Genomic DNA, 23848 nt, shown 5'->3' with positions numbered 1-23848 from the left:
TTCTCTTCCCATCCTCTTAGTTCTAGCCAAAAGGGCAAAAGAGTTTGTTGGTCCAGTCCACAGAGGTCAGCCTCCTGGGGCAGAAGCAGGGTGGAGAAAGGAAAAGAGCAGGTCTGGAAGGACAAAAGAAATAGGCAGCACAGTTACCAAAGATGTTATTTCTTGCTTGTGGTTAGAGTCATAGGCTATGTTGTGACTCCCAGATGAAGTATGTCTTCATCTATGCTTCACAGAAGGTTTTGGCCAGCTTGATTATAACTCACATCTCCTTAAGCTCAATTGTTAATATGTATGGCTATCTTTTCTGCTCTTTTGAGCTTATTGAGAGGAAGGGCCATAACTTCTTCATCTTTATACCTGCAGTACCTATGTGCTTGGCCCATAGCAGGTGATTAACGAATGCTTGTGGATTTACAAATATATGAGGTCAATGGTAAACTTCATTGATGTCCTATAAATTGATTTAGTATGAGAGACCTAAACAAATGGACACGGTTCTAACTGCTGCCTCAGATGTTCTATTACATGAGAGCTAATGGAGTGAGAAGATTCACTGGCTAAAAGAAGTCTTAATGACAAGTTGATGTTCCACTTTCATTTTCTATTTAAAAACCATCAATTTCAAGTCATTGTACATACTCCAGTTGATAAGCACTAAAATCTATCAACACAGAAGGAGGAGCAAATGCAGAATGAATGAAACAGTTTAGAGCTCCTTATATCAAACTGCACTTGGCTGTCTACCTGTCCATGGCCTTGGAAGGAGAGGACTGGAGGACCTGCCTTTCTACCATTGGTTCTGGCTGCCAACAGGGAGTATGCTTCATCCATGGAAAAAACTCTTTTCCTCAATTTTCCTTTTAACCATTTTTGAAGCACAAGGTAAGGATAAATGTGGTCAGCTTGATTTATGATCATTGTTTTAATTCATAGGGAATCACATGCTGCAGAATCTCGGGGACTGGCAGTCTGGGGAAAAATGTAAATGTCATAATTTTGTTAATTGTTTTAGCATGTGTTTCTTCCACATGTCTGAAAGCAACTGTAATTGAGGGCTGTGGTTTCTGGGGCACAGCCAAAAATACGATGTGACTAACAACTGAGGAAAATATCATAGGGTATCATGTGGTATTGGATCTTTTATCTTTTTTCTTTTTCACCTCTGTCAATGTGAGTATTTTCCAGTATTTAAGTAGGAAAAGAAGAATGATACAAACTGAACCCTTGGGTTGTTTTTTTTTTTTTAATCAGATTAACAAATAATATCTAAAACTCACTTTTAAATTTGTTGGCTATCCATTCCATCCTGAAGTTTCCTATTTCAAAAACTGGATTTTTGAGGAAAAAAAAGAAAAAAAAAACACCCAGCTCTTTCAATTCTTTAAACATTCAATGATAATAAGGGTCTTTCTCAAGTAAACACATATCAGGAAATTCTAATACTGGTATGAAACTATAATCTCCCCTCACCTTGTTACACCAAAGCATAATAACTCTATTGAGAATGCCTGAGACCAGTGGGTGATCTGACCCGATGCTTCATATACAATTTCTTATTTTTATGACGGGTATTTCACAATTTCAAGGCAAGGTTGAAAAACAGTCTTTATTTCCCCTCTTAAGCAAGTGATCAGGTTGCTGCAGGAACAAAGTGAAAGGCTGAGCTCACGCGCTTGGCCAGGAGCAATCCTGCAAGCTTCCTGGTGAGGGCTGGACTGCAAATGCTATTAGTATATTTCCTGGTATTTCAGTCTCAGAGAATTGCACAGTAACTAGATCTTTGAACAGTCAGCATCTGGTAGCCAGAATCCCACAAAGACTTTCTCATATTATTCAGAATTGTCTGCTCATTTCAGGCTGTTCTCTCCTTGTTTTCTACTTTTCCTTTTGTTTCTCTCCCTACCTGTCTGGGATTTACAAATATTTTTGTCACATCTAAAACTGACTGTACAGAGGAGACTGAACTGATCATCCATGGCTCTGTCAGGTCACAGGAAGCTGCTGCTGATGGAGACTTGTTTCCCCAACGCACACCCCCTCCCCCATGGGTGCTGAGTAGCCCTACAGCTGCTGTGCCCCTCAGGAGCAAATGGAAAGTCTATCCTGCCAGTAGCTGGAGGAAAAGTTCCAAAGTGTCCTTGGGAGTAACATCAGACAAGAAAATCAAAGTGCAGAGAGCAGGGGAAGAAAGGACGGTTAGGCTAGGAGCTCAAGTTTCTTCAGGGAACTGGGTAAGGGCTTTGAGTGGCCCAGTATGTGATGTAAACATCCGCCAAATGGTCCTAGGTACAATTATTTTTTACAAGAAGAGGGTCTAAAACTTATATGCACAAAGGGTTTAGGGAACAAAACATTCTAAGAGGCATCATTGTCAAGAAAGTAGGTTAACATTAAATTTTGCACATCAAGAAAGGAGGAGGATTGGGAGTTTCCACTGTGGTTCAGTAGTAACCAACTAGTATCCATGAGGATGCAGGTTTGATCCCCAACCTAGCTGATTAGGTTAAGGATCCTGTGTTTCTGTGAGCTATGTTGTAGGCTGGCAGCTGCAGCTCTGATTAAACCCCTAGCCTGGGAATTTCCATATGCTGCAGGTGGGGCCATAAAAAGCAGGAGGGAGAGAGAGAGGAGGAGGATTGGATGGCAGTGAGAAATAATTAAAGTAGTATACATAAGAAGAAAATAGAAAAGCCCTTGTCAGTTACTTATTAACACTTTGCCTTGTGGAATGTTATGCGAGGGTACCATTTATACAGCTAATACACATCTGTTTTAGAGATAAAGAAATGAAGACGTAGAGAGGTGAGCAACACGTGTGTAAGGTCAGTCACTGAGCCAGTATCAACAATCAGCTTTGAGGGCTGCTTTTAACCACCAGTTTAAACCAATAGACTTTCTTTCTCTTTCTTGATATGTTTTATAAAATATATTTTTTATAATCCAAAGGATAAATTTATATGCCATTCTGGGTGATTTGACATTTTATTATTGTCTGTATTTTATATATCTATAAGAAATACATCTTAATTATGAAGTAAAAGCAATTAAAGATCAGGCTGTTAAATCCCTCATGAACAACCACATTTCTCCTGAACAAAGGGTACCAGATAAAGACTGTGAGCAGGAAACTTGAAAGTGTTTGATATTAATTTACAATGACCACTGTTGTTATAGTGAAATGTGACCTGTCACATTTAGCACATAGTAACTGTCAGTGTAAGTCTGTGTGCCCAATGCACAGTGAGGCCAAACAAACAAAACATTGAAGTTTGGAGCAGAGAAAGCTTTATTGCATGGCCATGCAAGGAGATGGAGGGTTCATGCCCCCAAAATATTCAAAACTGCCAGAACCAAAATTTCAAAGCATTTTTAAAGGCAAGGTGAGGGAGGGGCATAGTTGGTCGTTACAAACTTCTTGGTGCAGAAGTCTTTCGTTCTCGTGGCTGTCCAGAGGTCAGGTCAGGATGTTCCTTTGACAAGATACATGTTATACTTAAAAGAGGAGTAAAGCAGAGGACATGACATGGGGGAAGCGCCTGGCCAGAAAGGCCCCACAGGGTCCTGCTCAGTTATATAACTAGCAAGATGCTGAATTAAATCAGTGAATAAAACACAGTCCTAACAGAGTAATTTTAATGTAAATTTATAGTATTCAATTACATAGATACCTTTTATTACTCAAACATATACGTTGATACCACATGTTCACTCCCCTGGTTGTGTCCCCATAGGCACCAAGGAACAGTGGCCTGGGCAACTTACATGGTAATTTCTGCTTTGAGAATTTTCAGGTAAAATCCATCTTAGTGGAGATCTTCGGGATCTGAGTCATCCATTGTTTATTTGCTAGAACAGACTAAAGGCTAAAGACAGTTGCTTAAGAAAAACGCTTATTTTTCTATCAATTATCTTTTTTAGTAGAGGCTATTGGACAGTGCTCCTTTGAGGCAGGGGTCCTGGTTAGGCTTCTGTATTTCCACACAAGATCTAAAACTGGGAGTTCCCATTGTAGCTCAGGAGGTTAAGAACCTAACAGTGTCCACGAGGATGCATGTTCAATCCCTGTCCTCGCTCAGTGGGTTAAGGATCTGGCATTGCTGCAAGCTTTGGTGTAGGTTGCAGCTGCAGCTCTGATTCCACCCCTAGCCCAGGAACTTCTATATGCCACAGGTCTGGCCCCCAAAAGAAAAAAAAAAAATCTAAAACTGAGTAATTACCCCTCTCTCAAATTCTATTGTCTAGGATGCTTCCTCAACCAATCCACTCAGGATGTGGACTTCAGACTCTCCCCCCGACTCCACACTCTCCAGAGAGGATGCAGTCCTTCAGCCCCTTCTCCAAAACCCTGCTGAGTAAGTGACCCTTTGGAGGTTTGTTGGCAAGTGATCCCAAGGACCCTCCAATTCCATCCATGCATCAGGCTGCATCACTGAAAAAGCACTCAGATCATGGTGTCTTGACCCTGTTCAGAATTATTATTCCCCAAGATTTCATGGCACATCCTTAGTTTTATCAAACAGTTTTATGAAACTACCTGCCATCTGACTGTTTATGGGTGTCATCTACTACTTAGGCCAAGGTGCACAATGCAAAATCCTACCCGAAAATTGTTCAGAATTAGCACCTGAGATTTTTTTTTATGAAATGATTTGTTTCTTTCTCACTAATGATAAGAATATTTCTGGAAGGGGAAGATGAAATTTAGTGTCTCTATGAGAGGACAAGATAGCTTTCTACTAAAATTCTCACTGAGTTATTGATGTCCAGGTTTGATCAGACACAGTGAGGCTAATGTACTCTGCTCAAACATCTGATAGTCAGATTCCTAATCTGGAATGCTGTTGTCCTCCATCTGAGGTCTACTTTTCCCCTTGTCTTTAAGTCTTTAAGTTTGCTTAGGAAACATAAGAGCAGAAAGAAGAGGGACACTTTTCAAAAGAAATTTCTTTCAGGAATTATGAACCTGGTGCATTATCCCAGTCAAAAAGCACTCATTTCCTTGTAATTCAAGGCCCCCAAAAGGCCTTTCTCTTTCCAGGGTGGTGCTGGATAAAACTGTGCCAGCTTCTATGGCTTTAGCCTTCTCTTGAAATGGTGTGGGAGGAACATCCCCTTTCTAGTCACATAGAGATTTTCCAAGGTGGACAAAATATATTTGGTTAGGATTCCTCTAAATATACACGATAACATAGATTTGCTTCATCATGTTAAATTTCAGATTAACCTTAGTTGGAGTTTGGATAAACAAAGTCGTGTGTGTGTGTGTATTTGTATCTGTATCTGCACATAAGACATATGTAACTACATCTCTAACAGCTGACAATTCATACTGATTGTTATGAATTTTACTACAAATACTCAGAGGGGAAACTTCTTTCAAAATTGGGGTGTTGAGATGTACCCATCAGATATTTTCTTCATTAATACCAAAAATATTATGTAATTCATTTTACCTCTGTTGCTTCCCTATAAAAACAAAAACAAAATTTTCATGGTATTAAATATGGATTATGGAAACATATAAGGCTTTAGAGAGCCCATATTTGTGATATTTATCCAAGTTTGGCCTTAAATATCTATTCTGAGTTATATTTACTTCCATCTCTTTTATCATTTTTATTTTTGTAAGTTCTTTCAAGTCCTCTGTGGATAAAGGTGAGGCAAAGAATGTAACACGCAGACAAACAAGTGGACAAACCAGCTGTTTTCCCAGCCCCTTTGTCTAGTGTGTGGCAGTTTTCTGTGTTCTGTTGAGTAAAACCAGAAATCTTCACTTATACAAGTTTTCCATTGGTGAAATGAGAAATACCACAAACTTGATAGTACAATAAAATGCAAATATAAAGAAAATTATTAGAAGTCAAATTCTTCTCTGGAATATTCTTGCAACTAAGTATTTTGTTTACCTGAGAGTTATCTTTAATTTTAGGCATAATCATATACATATACACATATAGAGGGCATATATAGTGTGTATATGCATGGGCAAGTATAAAAAGAAGTAGATTTTATACTAAGATCTGCTCAGATTTTTGCAGTTGCTTCAGGTAATCAGGTATCATTGGTATGAGCTGGGAGGGAACTCATATTCTGAAATTTTATGTTCTTATATTAATTCTCCTATTTAAATGAGAGGTTTAAAAATGCTAAGCCCAGATGCATACTCTACTGTATTTTGCACAAAGTAAGCAAATAGAAGATTTACTCTGTTTGTTTACAGAGATATAAATTCTTACACTCTAGACATGAAAAAGCATGGGTTTCTTATGATCCATGCATATAAATGTCAAGATTTTCTTACTGCTTCCATTTCCCTCCCTGTCAAGTTTTTGACTATTTCTAGGAGCTTCTTGAAGAAGGTATTAGGAGAAGATAATTCATCTTATCCTTTCCCGAATATGAACCTGTGAAACAGGGATGGGGCTGATGATCCGGTACAGTTAAAAACACAATCATTCATTTTTTTCTCATTTTCCTCTTCTAACAGGAAATTGGGAAGTGAATCTTGTTCCAAGAGTGGAGAATAAGGATAGTTTATGAGGGATGGGGAGATAGCATATATCGCCCTCCTCAGATTTTTTGTTTTTTCTAGAAGACTGTAATCAAGACACAAAAATGCACAACAGGTGTAATGGGTGAGCAAATTCATGTCCTTAATTTTATATTTCAATGAGTTTAATTTTAGAAATAGTCTTAGGAATACTATAAATAAATTATAACTGAAACAACTTACATTGAAGATGAAAAGTTTTGAAAGTAAATACAGATATGATCAACTAAGTGAAAAAGGGAATGGATCCAGTTAAAAAAGGATAGAAGAAGTTCTCATCTCCATGTCCTAGTTTAAAACCACTGAAGACCAGTGGACATTGATCGGTGTTCAGGGATGATGCGTGGCCCACTTTCCATTATCGGACAACTTGCGTTAAGAGAACAATAGTATCAGTGGAGACCATTGCATTTATTTCTTTCCTCATGGCTAGGACTAGAGGTGCTAGCCATTTAGAGGATGTTCAGGACTAACCACTCTCTTCAGAAGTTGGGGCCCATTCATGTCCTCTGTGTTTTCCCATCCGACAAAGTACATACTTTTACATTTGACCACCAAGGGAAGCCTTTTGGAAGAAAAGAGTGACAGAAGGGTGAGGACAGTGGTAAAAGAGGGTTATGTGTGGATGGCGTGACCACAGTTGACTGTCTCTAAAATCAGATAGATATAAGTTCACATTCCAGCTCTGCCACTTATAAGCTGTGAGATTTTGACAAGACTTTTTTTTAGTGATATTTTTTTCCCCTAACTGAGCTTTAGACTTTTTAAATATCAGAAAGCGGAACTATTTCTTTCTTCTGAGTCACTGACCAGCTACTTGAAACTGACTCTACATGCAGGATATGCTCAGTGTTTACTTTATCTGCTGAGGAAAAGCTTCCCTGGAATGCTAGTCACTTAACTGAAACTATTCAGGAAAATATCCCGAATCAAAGGAACTCGAGAAATCATTACCATACTGTCAGCATCCAGGCTTTAAGGAGCCTGTTAGCATTTGCTAAGGCAACTGTCTTCCCAGATTTAACACAAGCCACTCTGGCACTGGAAAAAATAGAAAACACCTGGATAACCAAGAGGGCATGGGCAAGTCCAAGTACCCACCTCCCTGAGACAGAGCCACTTGCATATTACTTTAGATACCCATAACCACATAAGTAATAATTAATCTTAATTAAAAAGATAAGAGGAATCTTTTTGGAGCAATCAGCGCCTGAAGAGGTATCTGTGGAATTTTCACAAGTGGATAGTTTGTGGTCATCACCATTTATGAAAAGAGAGTGTTCACTAAGGACTCTAACTCCCATATTGACCCAGGAATCAAGCTGTGACAAAAAGTACATTTTCTTCTTAAAAAAAATTGAAGAATAATATCAGTTGATAAAATAGAGCATTTAATATGTTCAACCTACTATGTTAGACCATTGGGGGTGGTACAGAGTTCTATAAAACTCAGTCTTTTTCTCAAGCAACTTATCCTTAATGGGTAGATGAGAGAAAAGCCCCAAATGATTTTCATTGCAGGTAAAGTGAAGGTAAGCATTAGGGACTGGTTGGATGTTCAAAGGGGAGGATGATCTCTCTTAGAGCGTGGGGAACCTCGAAGAGGGAAATGTCATTTGAACCAGGCCTTGAAAGATAAAATTGGAAGGGAGGAGTGGAAGACGGAATGAGAAATAATCTTGTTCTCAGAGGGACCAGTGTAAACAAAGGAAATTTGGGATGTGATTTATCAATGATGAGGCTAGTTTCCTTAAAGAGGGGGGTTATAAGATGGGACTGACAAAGGAAGCTCAAAAGGTAGATTATTTTGAGAGCATAGGGAACCTTGGATGTTAGACCAATGGAAACTAAGGAATTATCTGTAATAGGGAAACATTGAGGGGTTTTGAACTTAGAAAAGATATAACAAATGGTGTTGTAGTATTTATAATTTGAAGGAGATGTGTGTCAGTGTTCATCAACTTCTTCATTATTGCCCTTCTAAGGAGCCTTTGTAGACATATCTTTCTAATAGTCCAAAGGTTTCCCAGCAGCCTCGTTCATTGTCTATTGCACCTTGTTTCTATCAATGGCCATCACAGTCTTGTTGCTTATCTTCTTTAATTTCCTTAGTGTGTTTGAGCCCTGAGTAGCTGTTGAGATAAAGCAATCTAACATCATTAGGCACTTGGTGAGGATCACAGGAGTGAAATTGCAAAAAAAAAAAAAAAAAAGTGGCTTCCCTAGTTTTGAACAAATGAAGAGCTGTAGAATTTTTGAATCCAATTTTTTTTAAAGAAGTTACCCATTGTTATAAAAGAATCATAATAAACAGCAGGTTGCAAGCATATTTAGAGCATTCTTACTGAAGAAAATAAACATTTATTGCCAACTGTGAAAGGGCGGATTTGATGACTGATGGAAAAATCACACTGCTTTGTCAGTTCACATAAATAATAATTCATCAAAGAAACATGTGTTGATGAGTGCAGTCTGGTTTGAATTTAAACCACAATTCATTCCCAGGAAATAGCTGAAGTACCTGAACCTCATTAAAACATCTCCAGAATATTATCTAAGCATATAAACATTCCTTCCCAGGTCGTGTAATGAAGCTTATCAAAAATGCTCAAGGATGACTATAGAGGCGGCTTATATTTACCTTGAGGAAAAACATATCTGGGTTCCCATGAATGTTCTGATGAGTGCTTAAGAAATATGATCTGAGTTCATTTTCTCTGTAGGTGCTCAACAAATTGTTTTGGGTTCGGATGTGTGTTTACCAGACACTAAGGAAAATAACCAGGGTGGGCTGCTCACCTTTCTCTGATAATCATTGTGTGGGTGAGAAAGGATAGGATGTGCTATTTTCTCTGGGAAGCATTCCACTCTTGGGCCACCCCAATCCAAAAACCCTCTGTGCTGTTGATGAACTGACCAGAGTCGACAAGCTGGTGTGCGAATCTGGCAGCCAGGTGTCTTGGTGTGGGTGAGACAGGAGCTAACAGATTTGACATCAGGGAATATTACTCCCAGATGTTCCCCAAAGGGAAAGAACAACTTTCTTTCAGTGACCTGTCCTTTCAAGATGTGTCCTGTGGTGCAGGCACTGCACTTAGTTTGCTCTGGGAGAGGAAGCAATGCATCATGGGTGACGGTCTGCCAGAAAACACAAGCATTTCCAGTGGATTCTGCCCTACTTCTTAGGAAAATCCAGGGGTCTGTGTCTGGAGGTCATCCAAAGAAAATCACAGAAAAAAATCTTCAGATGTTGAGGAGATAAGGAAGAAAGAGCACAGTAGGTTTGTGTGGTGTTGGTTTTAAACTGAAGAGAAACCTAACCAGGCAAAGCCCTGTCACAGATCCTTATGGCCCTTGCTGCCAAAGTCTGTGTGGAAAAATACAACCAGAAGTTGATGTCCATCATGCCAGAGCTCTGATGTCTATAGCTTCATAGCCTGTCAGGTCTCAAACACTATCCTATCACTTGGAAACAAATATATGTTTGACAACAGTTTTATATTTATGCTTAAGGAGCTTTGCTATGCAGTATGAGTTGCATTAAGAAAGCTTTTTCAGTTTGTCACTTCAAACAGATACCTCGGCATTCTTCCCATCTTCCAAACTCTGGAATGCAATGTGTATCTTCATAACTGCTTTCATGATTCTACATTACACATCCTGAAAATTAAACACACTGTGTGCAGAACTGCACTCGCAATATCTGAATCTATGTTGGTAATGCAGCAATGGAGGGAAAGTAGCACAGATATCAGGCAGTCACAGCTGGTGCTGCCCGGGTTTCAGGATAACAAGACTAAGCTGTGGCTCTCTGGTCCTCTAACATCCCTGTCCTGTACCCAGGATCTAATAGGTAAGTTGGATTAGTCTCTTGTTATGATATGTAATTGTTTTATTCTTTAAATCTATCACATGAAATTATTATTGCTTAGCTGCTAAAAATTAAACAGGATTCTCTGTTTCTATTTCCTGCTGTTGAATTTTTAGTCTTTCATCATCTCTTACTACTCTGAAGCACAGTAGAGAAAAGGAGTAATTCTGTTCTGTGAAAAATGTCTCTTGCAGGTTCTGGTTAAGATAGCCTGGGACAATTCTGAAAATATTTCAAATACTCCAGACTTCTCATTTCAGTTTACATACACCTGCCTTTTTATTAGAACTTAAAAAAAAAAAAAGAAAAAGCAGTATGTGTAACTCCTGGGATTCAAAAACCTGTAATCAACTGAATCCAGGCAGTATGGTTTTCTTTTAGAAATGAAATGTGATGATTTACTGCCCAGAGCACTTTGATATTATATTAATTTTGTATTATGTTATATATTAATTTCCCTTCTTTAATTTTGCTTTGCAGTGTTGTCAGTGATTGATCAATTTATTGTCTTTCAGCTCCAAGCGTGTCCTTCCTTGCCCTGCTTTGTGTAAAAGAACTGGACCCTGTTAATGTTTTTCCTTTGCCGCTGGCATGATGCTAGGCTTTGACAATAGAGGGCACTAGAGGGACGCAGCAAGGTGATAATGGTCAGTTGCTACTTCCCTCCAGGCTCCAGTCCTCCATTCAGTGTGGGAGCCCGGCGGTTCCAGATATGTTCTCAGGCCATACTTTTGCTGCTTCTGAGCACCTCTCATGGGCCACATCTGTGGTAGCCTTGGTTGAACTCTCAGACTGCACCCACTTTGAAGTAGTCTGAATCTTAGTCTTGGGTCTCTCATTATCCACCACTTCCCTCAGCCGAGAGGTAGCGGGTTTTTTTTTTTTTTTTTTTTGGCTCCTGGGAATTCTAGACTGTTTAGCGTTCTCTTTTAGTAGTTAACTTCCTTTTATGAACTAAAAAACTACTTATATAACTTTTTTTTTCCCTCTCAAATTCCTGCTGTGGCTCAGCAGGTTAAAAACCTGACTAGTATCCACGAGGATGCAGGTTCAGTCCCTGGTCTCACTCAGTGGGGTTAAGGATCGAGTGTTGCCGCAAGCTGCAGTTGTAGTTCACAGATGTGCCTTGGATCCAGTGTTGCTGTGGGTGTGGCATAGGCCTGCTGCAGCAGCTCCAATTCGACCCCTTGCCTGAGAAATTCCATATGTCACAAGTACATCCCTAAAAAGAAAAAAATAATAATACCTTTTTTCTATTCAGAGTACTTGTCTGATTTCTGTCTCCTGATTGGACCCTGACTGATGCAAGTTCTTTATAAATATTATTAATATGCACATACCTAACTCATCTAAATAGTTTTTAAATTACTCAATGTATGGTTGTGGGGGGAAACTTGTTTCTCCATTTGTAATTTTTAAAAATTCCCTTCAGAACTTCGTACAAGGGTCCACATTTACTAAATATTTCTTTCTTTTTTTTTTTTTTTACTGTTAAGTACTTCTGACCAGCAATGATGAGTAAGATGTAGATATCAAGAATCTCACTCTCTAGTAGGAGAGACATAAAAGCAGGTAACTTTTATTGTTAGAGTGTGGTAGATACGCTAAGAACAATATACATGGTACAGTTGTGGCCCCATGTTGGATAGGGTAGTGGGGATGGAACAGACTTCACAGAGCACTTGTCATTGAACAGTTTTCAAGCTTGAAAAGAAGGGTGGTCCCCTCAGAATATGGAGGAAAGGGCAGTGCAGAAGACGTGGTGAAATGTCAAGAACATATGAAGCAAAACAAGGCAGGCTTAAGGAATGTCAAGTAGCTCAGCATTGTAACCTAAGTGATGTGTGTGTGTGTGTGTGGGTGTGTGTGTGGGGGCGTGTGTGTGGGTGTGTGAGACTGTCATGGGACTAGGGGAGGAGGCAGCCTTGAGAACTGTAGAAAATGAGGCTAAAGGGAACAGGTTAGCTCCAGACCAAAAAGAACTTTGTATGTAATGCTAAAAAAGTTTGCCTTTTATCATGAGCCACTAAAAACTCAAAAGATGTAAAGAATATAAAGAAAAAATTAATCATTAGTTTTATGCACCAAGTATATTTAATCCTTTATTATACAAAATGCACTTTTGAAGAATTCAAATAAATTCAAATCCTTAGCCTCACCAAGGAGTTAAAAGAGGAAGATTTAAGAATTAGAAAGTAACCAGAAGCACTAAACTGAAGGTTAAAGACCAAAGCCTCCACTGGGGTTTGAGGCAGGAGAGACTGGGGTAATTATGAAGAAGGTAAAACTTCGGTAGAGCCCATGGGCACCTGACTTTCTTCCTCTGTCTGCATTGTCATTTCAATCAGAGACCATTCCTCTCATCTTTGAAAACTTGGGTCAAAGACATTTGCTCTCAGAAGTCTATTTGATCCTCATCCCAGCCTCACCCCACGCAGTATGGCCATGGCAGGTATCCTGGACATTCTTGTACAGTGCCATCTCTCACACTGTTTGTATGCTGAGTTGTATGTCAACATGTTTGTATGCTGAGTTACTTGTGTGTATGCATGTAGAGGGACTGCCTTTTAGGAAAAGGGCAATCTTTTTAGAAAAAAGCTTGACAATAGAAATTTTTTGGCAGTAGGGGGAAGTTATGCTGAAGGGGGGTGAGGACAGAGAAAGCTGAAAATGTAGGTCATTGCTTCTGGAATGACACACTTGCAACGTGGTCATGCTTCTAGTCACCCCTTCCATACCAAGCCACTTCCTGGCACATTACTCCAGGGCTTCAGGGGTAGCTTCAGATTCTTGCCCATGTTCAGAGAAGCACTTCCAATTGAGAATTTATTCTTTAGGACACCCTGGCAAGTTTTTAACTGGAGGATAGCAGATTATAAAGATTTGTCTGACTGTATTGGTAGAGATAATGAAGGGAATGGAAGATCTCAAAGATGGAAACCAGACGCTGTTGAAATATTCTTTTATTTGTAAATTACATTTCACGTGTTCAGATGCTACATGTTTCAGCTATGAGTTAGAAAGATATGAGTGTTTGTGTTAAATTTACATTGATGCCATCTCCAAAAGAAACAAAGCCATAACACACCAGACGTCATAAATCAGAATGTCATGCTGCAAAAGTGTTGTTTCACATTTCCATTTCTCCCTTAGGAAATGGTTGGCCTCAGAATAGGAATTCAGAAATCTCTCTGCCTGCCTCTTTGCCACTATGAAAACAGACACTGGTTCCCCAAGCCCCTGATTAAGAAAGAAGCTGGAAGAACAGGCAGAAGTGTTTTCATACTGTAAGTACCCTGCCAAAACCCAGTGGGAGAGTCTCTAGAGAAACAGAGGTCATAGAAGTTGAAAAGCTTGATTATTTTAAAAAGTTTTTACTACCTTCCCAGTAAATAGTACCTTAATTCTTCATTCTTACTAGCAAATTGTCATTTAGCACCCAATAATTCTCTTACTAAAGCCTAGAGGATTATTATTTTCAGGGATGGGTGAATTTAACTGCTTTGCTTTCTCCCACAACTTTGCAAAAGTGTCTCAGGGGACAAAGTTCTTTTCATTTTTTTTTCTCCTGAATATATGCCCTATTATTGTGACACATAAAACCTTGACCACTGAGAATCAGATATATGAGAGGAGAAAAATACATCAGGGCAAAGTGATTGCTCAGTTCTTGGCTTGGTTCTGTGAAGGGTTCACTAATTCTCTGACCCTTGGAGAGTTTTTGAACCTCTTTGCCTTGTCTTTTTTTTTTTTTTTTTTACTTTTATTGAAGTATAATTGATTTACAATGGTTCATAATTTTTTGCTGTACGATAAAATGATTCAGTTATACATGTATCCATAGCAGTTTGTTTTCAGATTCTTTTCCCATATAGATTATCACAGAATATTGAGTAGAGTACCTTGTGCTCTACAGCAGGTCCCTGTTGACCATCCATTCCATATACAATACTGTGCATATGCCAATCCCAAACCCCCAGTCCATCTCCCCCATCCATCTTACCCATTTGGTAACCATAAACTTGTTTTCAAAGTCTGTGGGTCTGTTTCTGTTTTGTAAATGTGTTTACTTGTATCATTTTTAAGATTCCACATATGTGATATCATATGATGTCTCTGTCTGACTTACTTCAGTTAGTATGATAATCTCTAGGTCCACCCATGTTGCTGTAAATGGCATTACTTCATTATTTTTTATGTCTGAGTATTATCTTTTTAATTAGTAAATCTGGATACTAAAATTTTTCTTTGACTTCTTATAGGACTTCTGCCCAGATGGAATGAAATAATAGATATTGAGAGTGGTTTTGAAAAAGTACAGTGTTATAGAAACATAGGAAATCCTTCTATTATCCTAATTATAGTTACCCTCCTGATGAAGATATTTAGATGATGTTGTTGGGAAATATTTGTCCGGTGTAGTGAGACGGGGCATCACAATATGTTTGGTTGACTGTATGTTTTAGTTCTGTTTCAGCATGTCCAGTGACTTATCAACCAGCAGACCAGTGATTTCCTGAATGTCTGGCTGCACCTTCATCTTCACTTGCTTGTTCATTCAGTGATTGTTTATTGAAGGTCTATTATGCAGAAGTAATTGCTCTAGGTGGTGGATATACTGCCTAAAGAAAAAAAGACAATGCCTCTGCCTTCATGTAGCTTATATCCTGACTAGAGGAGACGTAAAATAAACAAGCAAATACACAGTATGGCAGACAGTGATAACTGCTATGGAGAAAAATAGAGCAGAAAAGGAAAATGCTAGATGGGGTTGGAGGACCATGGCCAACTAGCCAAATCTTGCCCATGGCTTGGTTTTTGTAAATATCAGCCACAACCATCTCTTTATATTTTCTCTACTGCTGCTTTGACTTAAGTGTTGAGATGGAGACTATTTTTTTTTTTTAACCACAAAGCATAAAATATTTATTAGTGTTTGTTTGGCCTTTTGCAGAAGAAGTTTGAAGCTCCCGATATAGGCCATGGTAGGCCATTGTAAGGACTTTGACTTTTACCTTGCATGAAATGGGATGACCATTTCATGGGTTTGTGGAGTTAATATGCTCTGGCTTATGTTTGAGAAAGCCTATCCCAGTGACACCAATGAGAATATATTCTGGGGGCAAGAGTAAATTGCAGAGACCACTTGAATTTTGAGGGCAGTGATATGAGGAGACAGGATCATTCCTGAGTAGAAAAGATGATGGACAAGATAAGAAAAAAAAAATAAAACAAAAAAAACCAGGTCATTCCCATTGTGGCTCAGTGGTTAATGAATCCAACTAGGAACCATGGGGTTGTGGGTTCAATCCCTGGCCTTGCTCACTGGGTTAAGGATCTGGCATTGCCATGAGCTGTGGTGTAGGTTGCAGACTCGGCTTGGATCCCACATTGCTGTGGCTCTGATGTAGGCCGGCAGCTACAGCTCTGATTAGACCCCTAGCCTGGGGACCTCCATATGCCTCGGGAGCTGCCCTAGAAAAGGCAAAAAGACAAATAAACAAACAAACAAACAAAAATGGTTTCCAGATATATTCTTCATTGAAGGATTTTTGACTAAACAACTGGAAGGTTGGCATTGCCATCAGTAGAAGTGTAGAGTCTGCCAGAGGAGTAGGTTTAGGGGTAGAAATGAGGGGTTTGGTCTGTACATAGTAAGTTTGCTCTACCACACAGCCCTTGAAGTAGACATGCCAACTGAGCGGGTGACCATGAACCTGGAGTTCAGGGATGAGGTCTGTGCTGGGGGTAAAAAACCTCATGGCTACCACTCCATGAACAGTGCCATGAACAGAACAAAATCACCAAGACGCCACTTCATTGGATTTGATGCTCCTTCTCATTTGAGCACTTAGTGCTCAATAGCCTCTGTATTTGCTGGAAAGAAGGAGAGAACTGTCTGTTTAGGCACATAATGTGATCCCTGCATACTTGATAGCTTTACAAGTCGTTGTCCTCATCCCACTTTTTGCTTGAAGGAAGTGGGAATGGGAAGATTCCAGAATTTAAAAATGATCTACGTTAGTAGATGCAAACTGTTACATTTAAAATGGATAAGCAATGAGGTCCTACTGTACAGCACGAGGAACTATGTCTGATCTCTTGGGATAGGCCATGATAGAAGAAAATATAAAAAAAAAGGAATGTATATATATGTATGACTGGGTCACTTTGCTGAACAGCAGAAATTGACATAACACTGTAAATCAACTATACTTTAATAAAGAACTAAAAAAATGATACTTTGGGCTTAGTTTTGACAAACAAAAATCCTGCAAGATGTACATCTGTTTCAAGACGATAGGATAATTAGTCCCAGGCTCACTTTTTCTCAGAAAAGGTAAACAAGAACTGGAGAAATTCCATTTAGTCAAAACCTACTGTATTCCAGGAGTTTTACAAATAATCATTCATTCCACAGCTCCACTCTTAAATTTTGCAAAATTGGGCTGGAATTACTCCATATTTGTATCATTTCATTCCTCTAGATGGATATTCAGTGAAGACAGTTTTTGGCTCTTACCGTTTCCACACCTCTTATATCAGAGAGAAATTGAAACTAAAATCTCAAATTAGTGCAAACACATTCCTGACTTTTAAAATGGTTCACTTTCAGGTCACTTCTAAATTAGCATTCTATTTAATGAGAACTGGTTGGCCAATCCCACTAACTACTGTTCTATTTTAAAGGCTAAATATAATTTCATAAAGCATCAACTTGAGAAATGTCAGGAATACAAGCACATTCCCTGGTTTGGTAATGAGTATTTTTGTTTAAAATAGGCATATTTGTAACCATGATCTATGCAAGATCGGGAGACAGAGAGTAAATTGTTCAGCTCCCTAGGCTAACGTGCATAGCACAGATATTACACATAGCTGAGAGCAGAGAGAGGCATCCATCTGGCCTGGAATCACTCCCTGCTACCCAGAGCCAGGTTTTTCAACTATGATACCACTGACACTTTGGGCCAGATTTTTTTTTGCACTTCTTCTGTCCTCTACCCCCTTATTTCCAGTAGCAACCATTCCTTTCCTTGGTGTGACAACCAAGGTCTCTAGAGATTTCCAGCTGCTTTGGGGGCAGAGGGTATTGAGAGCCACTTACCTAGAGGGTAAGTTCTATTTCCTTAGCTTGGCATTGCAAATTCTCTGTGGCTTACCTCCAAATATTTCAAAATGTTCCTTCAGTAAATCTACCTTAAGATACCTGATCTACTTACTATTCCCCCTAAAAATTTTGCTTCTTTTGAAGTTAGTGCCCCTGTAAATGCTTACCCATTTCCCCCAGAATTCCATCCTTTTCTTCTGGCCAAATGCCACTAATACTTATACACCTGATAAGGTCCTTCATGTTTCATGAAATGATGGCATCAAGTCATAGGACCTGGATGGGGTTAGTCTAGTTATTTCACAGTTGAAGACAATGAGATCAGAGGAGTCACTGTTTACCAAGTACTTGGAGAACAGGTTAGGCTCAGAGCCCTGCTTCTAAATCCGCTGTACTTTCCACCCCACCTGCTTCCTGGATGTCCCCAGTCCCAGTTTAATTTCATTCTTCTCCGAAAATCTAAGCAGTTTTGTACGTATGAGTCATTTTTGTACATATGAGTCATTTTTATAATCAGAGTCCTTCCACACAATCACATAAACATGTTGTCATTTCATACTTATATGAGATACAAAATTACAAAGACGGAAAGAAGTCATCAACTTCATAGATTCATCACAGTTCAGTAATAGGAATTATATTTTTGGAGGAGAGCTTTTTTTTTTAACACAATATATTATTAAAAGTTCCTCCCATCAGCCCTGTCCAACAGAAATATGAGATAAATATGTTAAGGAAATAGTTTCTTATAGCCACATTTTAAAAAAGTAAAAAGAGGAGTTCATGTTGTGCCTCAGTAGGCTAAGAAGGAGACTAGTGTCCATGAAGTTTTAGGTTTGATCTCTGGTCTAGTTCAGTGGATTAAGGATCCAGCGTTGCCTCATGCTGGATGTGGCATTGTTGTGCCTGTGGTACAGGCTTGGAGATGCAGCTCCAATTCAACCCCTAGCCCAGGAACTTCCATATGCTTCAGGTGCAGCCACAAAAAGAAAAAAAAAGTGAAAAGAAACAGGCAGATTTAAATTTAGTGAAATATTTTATATAACTGTTAGACCAAAATATTATCATTTCAACATATAATCACCATAAAAGTTGTTTTTTTTTAATTTTTCTATCTTTATTTTATTTTTCTTTTAGCAATGATCATCACAATCCAATTTCACAGGATTTCCATCCCACAACCGAAGCATATTCCCCCACCCCCCAAACTGTCTCCTCTGGAGACCATAACTTTTTCAAAGTCTGTGAGTCAGTATCTGTTCTGCAAAGAAGTTCAGTTTGAACTTTTTTCAGATTCCACATGTCAGTGAAAGCATGTCAGTTGGTGTCTCATTGTATGGCTGACTTCACTTAGCATGATAATTTCTAGGTCCATCCATGTTGCTAAAAATGCTGGTATTTCGTTCATTTTAATGGCTAATATTCCATTGTGTATATGTACCACATCTTCTGGATCAACTCCTCTGTCAATGGACATTTAGCTTGTTTCCATATCTTGGCTATTGAAAATAGTACTGCAATGAACATCAGAGTACATGTGTCTTTGTGAGTCATGGTTTTCTCTGGATAGATGCCCAGGAGTGGGATTGCTGGGTCAAATGTTTAGTTTTCTGAGGAATCTGCATAGTGTTTTCCACAGTGGTTGTAGCAATTTACAATTGCACCAACAGTGTAATAGGGTTCCTTTTTCTCCACACCCTCTCCAGCACTTATTGTTTGTAGACTTTTGGATGATGGCCATTCTGGCTGGTGTAAAGTGGTACCTCACAGTGGTTTTGATTTGCATTTCTCTAATAATGAGTGATGTTGAACATCTTTTCATATGTTTTTTGGCCATCTGTACATCTTCTTTGGAGAACTGTCTGTTTAGATCTTCAGCCCATTTTTTGATGGGGTTGTTTGTTTTTTTGGTATGGAGCTGTGGAAGTTGATTATAAATTTTGGAGATGAATCCCTTGTCAGTTGATTCATTTGCAAAGATTTTCTCACATTCTGTGGGTTGTCATTTTCTTTTATTTAGGGTTTCCTTTTCTTTTTTTTTCATTTTTTTATTACTCAAATGAATTTATCACATCTGTAGTTGTATAATGATCATAACTATCTGATTTCACAGGATATCCATCCCACAGCCCAAGCACATCCCCCCACCCCCCAAACTGTCTCCTCCAGAGACCATAAGTTTTTCAATGTCCGTGAGTCAGCATCTGTTCTGCAAAGAAGTTCCGTCTGTCCTTTTTTCAGATTGCACGTCAGTGAAAGCATTTGATGTTGGTGTTTCTTTGTATGGCTGACTTCACTTAGCATGATAGTTTCTAGGTCCATCCATGTTGCTAAAAATGCTGGCATTTCGTTCTTTTTAATGGCTGAGTAATATTCCATTGTGTATATCGACCACATCTTCTGGATCCACTCCTCTGTCGATGGACATTTAAGTTGTTTCAGAGTCTTGGCTATTGAAAATACTGCTGCAGTGAACATTGGAGTACATGTGTCTTTGTGAGTCGTGGTTTTCTCTGGAGATGCCCAGGAGTGGGATTGCTGGATCAAATGGTAGTTCTATGTTTAGTTTTCTGAGGAATCTCCATACTACTTTCCACAGTGGTTGCAGCAATTTACAATTGCACCAACAGTGTAATAGGGTTCCTTTTTCTCCACACCCTCTCCAGCACTTACTGTTTGTAGACTTTTTGATGATGGCCATTCTGGCTGGTATAAAGTGGTACCTCATTGTGGTTTTGATTTGCATTTCTCTAATAATGAGTGATGTTGAACATCTTTTCATGTGTTTCTTGGCCATCTGTATGTCTTTTTTGGAGAACTGTCTGTTTAGATCTTCTGCCCATTTTTTGATGGGGTTGTTTGTTTTTTTGGTATGGAGCTGTGGAAGTTGATTATAAATTTTGGAGATGAATCCCTTGTCAGTTGATTCATTTGCAAAGATTTTCTCCCATTCTGTGGGTTGTCTTTTTGAGTTGTTTAGGGTTTCCCTTGCTGTGCAGAAACTTTGAAGTTTGATTAGGTCCTATTTGTTAATTTTTGTTTTTATTGCCAATACTCTAAGAGGTGGATCTGAGAAGATGTTGCTGGTGTTTATGTCAGAGAGTGTTTGGCCTATGTTTTCCTCTAGGAGTTTTATAGTGTCTGGTATTATATTTAGGTCTTTAATCCATTTGGAGTTTATTTTTGTGTATAGTGTTAGGGAGTGTTCTAATTTCATTCTTTTCCATGTGTCTGTCCAGTTTTCCCAGCACCACTTATTGAAGGGGCTGTCTTTTCTCCATTGTATATTCTTCCTCCTTTGTCATAGATGAGTTGGCTGTAGGTGTGTGGGTTTAATTCTGGGCTTTCTATGCTGTTCCACTGATCTATCATTCTGTCTTTGTGCCAGTACCATACAGTTTTGATGACTGTTGCTTTGTAGTATAGTCTGAAGTCAGGGAGCCTGATTCCTCCAGCTCCACTTTTCTTTTTCAGGGTGGCTTTGACTATTCTGGGTCTTTTGTGCTTCCAAAGAAACTTTAAAATATTTTATTTGAGTTCTGTGAAAAATGTCCTTGGTAATTTGATAGGGATTGCATTGAATCTATAGATTGCCTTGGGTAGTATAGTCATTTGGATAATACTGACCCTTCAAATCCAAGAGCATGGTATGTCTTTCCATCTGTTTATGTCATCTTTGATTCCTTTCATCAGCATCTTATAATTTTCAGAGTATAGGTCTTCTGTCTCTTTAGGTAGGTTTACTCCTAGGTATTTTATTATTTTGGATGTGATGGTAAATGGGATTGCTTCCCTAATTTCTCTTTCTGATTTTTGTTATTAGTATATAGAAATACTGTCAATTTCTGTGTATTAATTTTGTATGCTGCAACTTTGCCAAATGCATGGAGGAGCTCTAACAGTTTTCTGGTAGAGTCCTTAGGATTCTCTAGGTATAGTATCATGTCATCTGCAAATAGTGATAGTTTTACTTCTTCCTTTCCAATTTGGATTACTTTTACTTCTTCTACTTCTCTGATTGCTGTGGCTAGGACTTCCAGAACTATGTTGAAGAGTAGTGGTGAGAGCAGATATCCTTGTCTTTTTCTTGATCTCATGGGAATTCTTTCAGTTTTTCACCATTGAGAATGATGTTTGCTGTGGGTTTGTCATTTATGGCCTTTATCATTTTGAGGTAGGTTACCCTCTATGCCCACTTTCTGAAGGGTTTATATCAGAAATGGGTATTGGACTTTGTCAAAAGCTTTTTTCTGCATCTATTGAGAGTATCATATGGTTTTTATTCTTCAGTTTGTTAATGTGTTGTATTACACTGATGCATTTGTGGATGTTGAAGAACCCTTGCATCCCTGGGATAAATCCCATTTGATCATGATGTGCAATCCTTTAATGTATTGTTGGATGCGGATTGCTAGTATTTTGTTGAGGATTTTTGCATCAATGTTCATCAGTGAAACTGGCTTGTAATTTTCTATTTTTGTGGTACCTTTGTCTGGCTTTGGTATCAGGGTAATGAGTTTGGGAGTATCATAGAATGAGTTTGGGAGTATCCCTTCCTCTGCAACTTTATGAAATAGTTTCAGAAGGAGAGGTGTTAGCTCTTCTCTAAACGTTTGATAGAATTCACCTGTGAAGCCATATGGTCCTGAACTTTAGTTTGTTGGAAATTTTTAAATCACAGTTCCAATTTCATTCTTGTGATTGGTCCATTCACCTTTTCTATTTCATCTTGGTTTAGTCTTGGAAGATTGTACTTTTCTAAGAATTTGTCCATTTCTTCTAGGTTTTCCATTTTATTGGCATATAGTTACATATAGTAGTGTCTTATGAACTTTTGTATTTATGTGATGTCCGTTGTTACTTCTCCCTTCATTTCTAATTTTATTGATTTGAGTACTTTCTCTCTTTTTCTTGATAAATCTGGCTAGGGGTTTATCAATTTTGTTGATCTTTTCAAAGAACCAGCTTTTCATTTCATTGATCTTTTATATGGTTTTCTTCATTTCTATTTCATTGATTTCTGCTCTGATATTTATGATTTCTTTCCACATACTAACTTTAAGTCTTGTCTGTTCTTCTCTCTCTAGCTGCTATAGATGTAATGTTAGCTTGTTTATTTGAGCTTTTTCTTGTTTCCTGAGGTGGGCTTGTATTGCTATAAACTTTCCTCTTAGAACAACTTTTGCTGCATCCCATAGGTTTTGGAGTGTCATGTCTTTATTGTCCCTTGCTTCTAGGTATTTTTTAATTTCCTCTTTGATTTCTTCAGTGATGCATTAGTTGTGTAGTAGCATGTTGTTTAGTCTCCAGGTGTTTGTGTTTTTTGCAGGTTTTTTCTTGTTGTTGATTTCCAGTCATGTAGCGTTGTGGTCGGAAAAGATGCTTGATATGATTTCAATTTTCTTAAAGTTACTGAGGTTGGATTTGTAGCCCAGGATGTGATCCATCTTAGAGAATGTTCCATGTGCACTTGAGAAGAATGTTTATTCTGTTGCTTTTGGATAGAATGTCCTATAAATATCTATTAAGTCCATTTGTTTTAATGCTTCATTCAGGGCCTATGCTTCCTTATTGATGATCTGGATGATCTGTCCATTGCTGTAAGTGGAGTGTTAAAGTCCCCCACTATGATTGTGTTATTGTCGATTTCTCCTTTTAAGGTTGTCTGCAGTTCCCTTTTATATTGTGGTGAACCTGTTTTGGGTGTGTAGATATTTAAAATTTTTATATCATCTTCTTGGATTGATCCTTTGATCATTATGTAGTGACCTTCTTTGTCCCTGAAAATATTTTTCATTTTAAAGTCTATTTTGTCTGTTATGAGCATTGCTACTCTAGCTTTCTTTTGATCCCCATTTGCATGGAATATTTTCTTCCATCCTCTCACTTTCAATTTGCGTGTGTCCCTAGAATTAAAGTGGGTCTTTTGCAGACGGCCTATATATGCATCTTGTTTTTGTATCCATTCAGCCAGTCTGTGTCTTTTGGTTGGGGCATTTAGTCCATTAACATTTAAGGTAATTATTGATATGTATGTTCTTATTGCCATTTTATTAATTGCTTTGGATTTGTTTTTGTTGCTCTTTTTTCTTCCCTTCTTTTCTTGTTCTCTCCAATTCTGGTTTGATGACTATCTTTAGTGTTGTATTTGAGTTGATTTTTCTTATTTGTTTATGTATCAATGTATATTTTGGTTTGCAATTATTCTGAAGTTTTGATATAAGGGTCTACATGTATATGAGATTGTTTTAAGTTGTTGTTCTCTTAATTGCAAGTTCATCTCCAGTGTCCTGCATTTTTACCCACCTCTTCTCAT

General features: G+C 38.4%; 1 long non-coding RNA gene across 1 annotated transcript in view; it reads left to right on the top strand.

Moving 5' to 3' along the window:
* Window positions 1–4246: 4246 nt before the first annotated feature.
* The window catches only part of LOC125121045 (uncharacterized), a 28068-nt gene continuing 8466 nt past the window's right edge, over window positions 4247–23848 (top strand). Inside the window, exons 1-2 of the long non-coding RNA XR_007133383.1 lie at window positions 4247–4352; window positions 13575–13708. This is a non-coding gene — a long non-coding RNA (uncharacterized LOC125121045). The remainder of the gene's footprint in view (window positions 4353–13574; window positions 13709–23848) is intronic.

The sequence above is a fragment of the Phacochoerus africanus genome, chromosome 2 (genome assembly GCF_016906955.1).
Source record: "Phacochoerus africanus isolate WHEZ1 chromosome 2, ROS_Pafr_v1, whole genome shotgun sequence".
NCBI classification, from domain to species: domain Eukaryota; kingdom Metazoa; phylum Chordata; class Mammalia; order Artiodactyla; family Suidae; genus Phacochoerus; species Phacochoerus africanus.
Note: the sequence above shows the minus strand (reverse complement) of the source record. Positions and strands in the feature narration are given on the sequence as shown.